Source organism: Octodon degus, unplaced genomic scaffold (genome assembly GCF_000260255.1).
Source record: "Octodon degus isolate 3935 unplaced genomic scaffold, OctDeg1.0 scaffold00026, whole genome shotgun sequence".
Lineage (NCBI taxonomy): Eukaryota > Metazoa > Chordata > Mammalia > Rodentia > Octodontidae > Octodon > Octodon degus.
The window spans coordinates 15542078-15548064 of record NW_004524602.1 but is presented as its reverse complement, the minus strand read 5'-3'; the positions used below and the strand labels follow the sequence as shown (position 1 = coordinate 15548064).

The window sequence follows — 5987 nt, the reverse complement described above, 5'->3', positions numbered from 1 at the left end:
TGCGGATCGGAGCTGGGCGGAGTACTCCCAGCTGCTCACCGCAGTGCCAGGGAATTATAATTCCCAACGATCTCGCAGGACTTAACTCCTGCAAAATGTGCTCATAATTTATTTTTCATAGTACTAAAAGTGTCATTTTCTTAATTGTTTGGACCAGAGACCCGTTAAAAATAAAACATAAATTTCACGAGACTCACTTAGATATAAAACGTATTTCTAAGTGGTATAAAAATATTTACATTTTCATCTGATGAAGCCAATAGATCTTGCTCCTTTCATCAGGATCCATTTCTCAATTTTAAGAAAGTCTTGATTCTTTGTTATTGAAGGTGCTTCCTGACAGGGCACGTCACTCCAGTCCTGCTCAGGCCTCTGGCCCTCCCATCCATCTGCACCAAGTCTGCCACGCCTCAGCACTCCAGATCCTCTTTCTTCCCACCATCACTGAGTGTCTGTTCCCCTCAGTGGCTAACTTCAGTAGCAAGGAACACACCAGCTCATGAAGGACTCTTTGGCCGGCGCAGCACTCTCTAGACTCGATGCCCTGTTCACTTACGTGGACTCCTGCCTACCAGGTTAAGCCAAAAGCCTCACAGCTGAGGGGCAGATGGTGAACGTGGATGTGGGCCCTGCTGAAACACCGGTTTGGGAAGCTCCGGAAGCCCACATTCACCTGGCCCTGGAATCGGAGGGAGGAGGCGGCTCTGCCAGCACAGCAGTGATTGCAGATAAGCATGTTGCCATGACAACGCGTCTGTGCCCAAGAATCAGACTAAGCACTCAGGTCCAGACAGGTTTTACCACCGCACGAAGGAAAGACAGGCCGACTGCTGACTGCTGAGGTTCGTAACAACTGACTACAGCGCGCAGCACACTGACCCTAACCTCACCTGCATGACGGTTCTGATAGCCAATGGCCACTTTCCAGAGCAGCTCTGGAGGTCCCGTCCTAGCTGCCTTGATACCCGGAACTGACTCAAACATTTACCTTTTATGGTCATTTTGACCTTGGAGAAGAGCTAGAGGTCGTACAGCATGAGACCCTGCGAATGTTCTCGTGAGCCAGCCTTTCTGTTGGCCCTCGAGGCAGCGTTTGTCATATTTTTGATCAGATCTCTTATACACATGAAAGAAAATTCCAGTAACTGGTTCAGAGAGGGACAAGAAAAGGGACATGAATGTATTTGAAGAGAGGGGGAATATTCTGAAGGGTGCTTTTGTTTTTTGGCAGAACCAGGGATAGAACTCAGGACTGTGTACTTGCCAGGCAGGCGCTTACACCACTGAGCTATATCCCTGGCCTCTGAAGGGTATTGATGGTAATGTGTCTTCTAACATAAATTAAAAGCATTTAAATATTTATTGTATATTTTGTGGGGGGTTTTCCCTGTATTTGGGGGAAGGGTCTATAGGGTATTCAGGGTCTCACTACTAGATCGGACTCGTAGTGATCCGCCTGTTTACAGCCTCCTGAGAGCTGGGAGTACAGGTATGCACCACTATGCCCAGTCTCAATTGCTGTCTCAGTGCACCCCAGGGGTGGAGCAGGCATAGCAGGCCTGGGAATGGAACCCCCGGCCCCTGCACCTGCTTCTAGGTGCTTTACTCTGCTGGGCTGTTTGTCATTGTATATTTTGATTATTCCTTGTAACACATTTTGAAATAAGGTAACTTCCAAATTATTAACTGTAACCTGAATTTTTGGGGGGCCGGCTCTACCTACCCTGAGGGCAGGGCTGGTGCAGCATGTGGTGCTCCGGATTGAACCTCAGTTCCCCGTGGCTACCTAAGCTTGCCTAAGCAGGCACTTTAGGCCACTGAGCTATCTCACCAGCCCCTCTAACCTGAATTTGTATGTCTTCTTTTGCTTGTTAAATGAGCTAGTATAACATTAAATGTGTATGACTATGGTAAAAACATGCCCAAGACATGAAAGTATTCTTTCTTAAGGAAGACCTCTGAGGCCTTTAATAAGCACAGGGATTTGATGTTCGCCTTTTATGTCTCCCCTTGTGCACAGCTGCCCGGGGGGCTGTCCCTGATGGGGGATTAAATCTGAGGTGAAGACCCCTCAGCGCCCGGCAGGTCCACGGGAGCGCTTAGCCAGCTTCCTCCATGTTGACCACACAAATGGGGCGCACCTGGGGCTGGGCTCTGCCTCGGCAGCATTGCCGTCTATGAGGGCCACCATCTACCCAGAAATGTATGGTGTAGGTTTTAAAAACGTGGGACAATATCTGATCTGAAGTGGGGTCCATTTCACCCAAGGGTCAGGGCAGCCACGGGGGGAGGAGCCAAAGGTCTCTGAGGGATGGGGAAGGGGAGCGAGGGCGTTCTCCATCGAGCCTCGACCAACGACCTTACTTCTGCATGGAGGTCTCGCTCAGAACTCCTCACTGGTCTCCAGCAGTACTGACCCCTCCCCCCGTGTCTTGGTCTCGTATCACATGACAGATTGCTGCCTCAGCTCCCCCTGGGCTCTCCTTGCCCTGCCGCCCTACCTCCAGCATCCCACTCCTCCTGCGGCCTGGGAGCTGCTGGGCCTTCCTTACCTGGGCTCGCTCAGCACTTGCCTGCCCCGTCCGCTGGTCAGGCTGTGCCTTGCCCAGTGACCACACACAGGGAGGACACCCTTTAAAATGCCTGTGTCTGGAGTAATCTCAACTACACAGCCATGGTGCAGAAATGGAACTTTTAAGCCCTGTGCCTGTCGCTAAGCCTATGCATAAATGTTTCTTTGCCTAAATTTTCCTTGAGATAGGGTCTCATCATTGTTCAGGCTGGTCTTGAACTCACCATATAATCCAGGCCTCCCTCAAACTTGCAGCAATCCTCCTGCCTCAGCCTCCTTCATGTTGGAATCACAGTGTGTGCCAACATGCCTGGCTTAAATCTTCTGGTTTGAAAATGAGCTGCAGCCAGAAGGGCCCACGAGCAACACGTACTTCAGCTTCCCCTTTCCCATGATTCACAGAATGTTTATTTAGTAGCTGAATTAACCAGGCTGCAGCTGCCTTACTTTCTCTCCTGTCTGAGCCACAACAGCTGACATCCACAACTGACAGGAAGCAATTGTTACTTGGCTCAGTTCGTAGAGCTTTCCGTCCACAGCCTGCTGGCTCCACGGCAGCACTGACTGGCACAGGGCATAGCAGCGGAGCTCGGCTCACGGCAGGGGACAGGAAGCAGATGCCAAGCACAGACGCAGCAGGGAGAGGGCCCATTCCAGGCCACATTGCAGTGACCGCCTCTTCTGATTGCACCCCTAGGACGCTGGTGCCCCCGTGGCCAGCCACCTTCCAAATGCCCCACCTGTGGGCCCAGGAGTCTTTAGGGCGACATTGTAAATCTAAATCTGAACAGCAAGTATCTGAACCCTCAAGCAGAGGGGCTGGGGTCAGCGTGTATCTCAGTGAAACTGGTGGTATTTGAAAAATATGGCATAATTTTAAAGGCAATGGGCCAAAAGGCAAAAAAATATATCCTGGTCTTAGTCCTACCGCGATTGGTCTACGGACGGCTGCAGGCTGTCTGCACAGTCGCCCATGATTCCTTCCTCCCTTTGAACACTTCAAGCTGCGGCATCGGTGAGGCTCTGAGATGAACGCATTCGGCCCCTGGCATTTCCTGTGCTGTTCAGAGACGATTCTTACAGGACACCCAAGACACAGTCTCCTGGGAAGAGCAGGCACCTTCAGGCCACGGGTCCAGGCTTTACGGCTCTTTGCTTTCAGAACAAACCTAATGGATACTCGGGCTTTTCACTCCAATCTTCAGAGCATTACCCAGGTTACACCAGGCATGGACAGCAGTGAAGCGAGCCCCTTGCAGCACCTGTCTGCCCAGGTGGCTCCCCGATGCAGCCAGCCAGAGGCCCCGACTTAGAAACAGGGCTGGGCTGGGTGCCGTAAGGTTTGGCTGGCCCGTCAGACCCAAATTCAACACACACAACTTCTAAGTGTTTCTGCTCTTCTAGTCCTTGATAAGGAGTCTGGACATTACCCAAGAGAACATGCCCCGAGTGGAAGGACTATTTCTACGTCTCAACGAGCAACCTAGCAAAGCTGCAGGTCAAATACTTTAAGAAACACGGCCCCTATCCACCGCACCGCGAGCCTGCTAGTATCCTTACTCTTCCTTTGTTCCATTCGGAACTGCAGCTTCAGCATGGTGATAGCGAAATGTTAAAAATAACCGTTCGCTCTGCGCTCTCCACTCTAAACTTGCTTTCTTATATTTAAAACATGTTTGCCACGTCCACACCCCAGGGTCCAAGAACAAGTGGGAATGGAACTTGCTTTGCAGTTGAGAAAGCTCTAAACCAGCCGGCAAAAAAGAATTTGTTTCTAAGCCACATTCAGGGCTTTCTCCCTCCACGTCTTAACTCCGCAGGCAGGGAAGCCAGGCGTTGCAACACAGCCCCTCTCCCCAACTTCCCCTGGCGGCCAGTCTCTGGCCCTGTCTTATCTCACTCCTTCCTGCAGCGATCGTCCCTGCCCTCTGCCGTGATTCAATCACGCTGACCACCAGAGACTCCCGCTCGGTATCGATAAGCCTTCTCCTCGGAGATAAAGGCGTGAATTATTAACTATCTTTGACACAGCTATTCCTGCCTCAGATGGGACATGTTGGAATAGTCTGAAAAGAGCCTCCTTATCTTCCTACTCTACACTTAATTCTTTCACATCCCTAAAATGTTGGCGGCCCGTGGGGTGGTTTTCTTTTCCTTACTTCTCGCTTTGAGCGGTGCAGGCAGGAAGGTTACTGCAAGTTTGAGAAAGGACAGCCTGGACTAGAGACCCTCTCTTTAAAAGAGGACTTAGCGATCCTTCGGTTCACAAGTGTGACGACTGGGTGTTCATGTGTTACAATGCACGAGATGTGCCTCCCTCAAACCTTGTTACGACGTGGGCACATTACCCGGCTGACATGAAAAAAATAAAATAAACGAGGACTTAGCAACTTGTTTCTTTTGGGGGTGGGGCAGGGAGAGGGTCTTGAGCTTACTGTGTAGCCCAGCCCGGCCTCAGAAGCCCTATCCTCCTACCTCAGCCTCCCCATCGCTGCACCTGCAGGCGAGCACCATCACACCTGGCCAGTCCCTTGTTTTGAACAAGGACAATATGGCAGAAGTGACAGTGTCAACTTCCAGGACTGGGTCGTAAGCTACGTTTTGGGGTGTCTTAGCACTCAGTAAACTGGTTACTTAGCTATGTAAACCAGTAAGCATTCGTCAACTCCCAGCATACGCAGGATAGGCACCGGTTGCCTCCCCTTTTCCCAACACCGCTTAATCTGTGTCCCAAGCTAGGGTGGTTGGGCCCTAGGCCACCACAAGCTGCTGGGACTCTCCTGTCACTGCAGACTGCCCGGCTCATGCCGTACTGCTCTGCTGTCACAAGACGCCAACTTCTCCCTGCCTGCCAAGCTCACGGCCCTGTGCTCTGCAGAGTGACCAGGGCTTCCCTGCTGCTGGAGCCCCCACCTCACGAATTCCACGCAGTCTCCAGTGTCCCTTGCTGGCCCGCACCGCACTCTCATCGCCCACGTTCACAGCTCCAAGCTGCCTGCTTTCCTCATGAAAATCCCTCGTTCTTCCCTACTCGCCGCTGAGGACTGAACACCGCAGTGCTTGGCCTGGGGTGCATGCACAGCCCTTTTATTTTTGGCAAGACTAGGGATTGAACTCAGGCCCTTGCCTTGCTCTTGCCAAGGAAGCGCTTATTCTACTGAGCCATCTCCCCAGTCCCTCAGCTCTTTTACTTAGAGACAAGATGTCACTGAGTCTTCCAGGCTACCCCTGAGGGCATGATCTTCCTGCCTCAGCCTTCTAAGTGGCTGGGAGCGCCGGTGTGTGCCGCTGGCCCCGGTTTCACCGGCTCAATAGTGCTTTCCTGCAGATATGAGCTTGAGGGAAAAAATAAATCTATTCTCCACAGCAACACGTTGGTGTATTCACACATGCAGGGTGTATCACCGGAGCAGGT

The 5987-nt window shown here is 51.7% G+C and overlaps 1 non-coding gene across 1 annotated transcript; it reads left to right on the top strand.

Annotated features, from left to right (window-relative positions):
• Positions 1–4825: 4825 nt before the first annotated feature.
• LOC111816114 lies at positions 4826–4930 on the top strand. The gene has a single exon (XR_002820620.1). It is a non-coding gene; the product is annotated as a small nucleolar RNA U13 (small nucleolar RNA).
• Positions 4931–5987: the final 1057 nt, after the last annotated feature.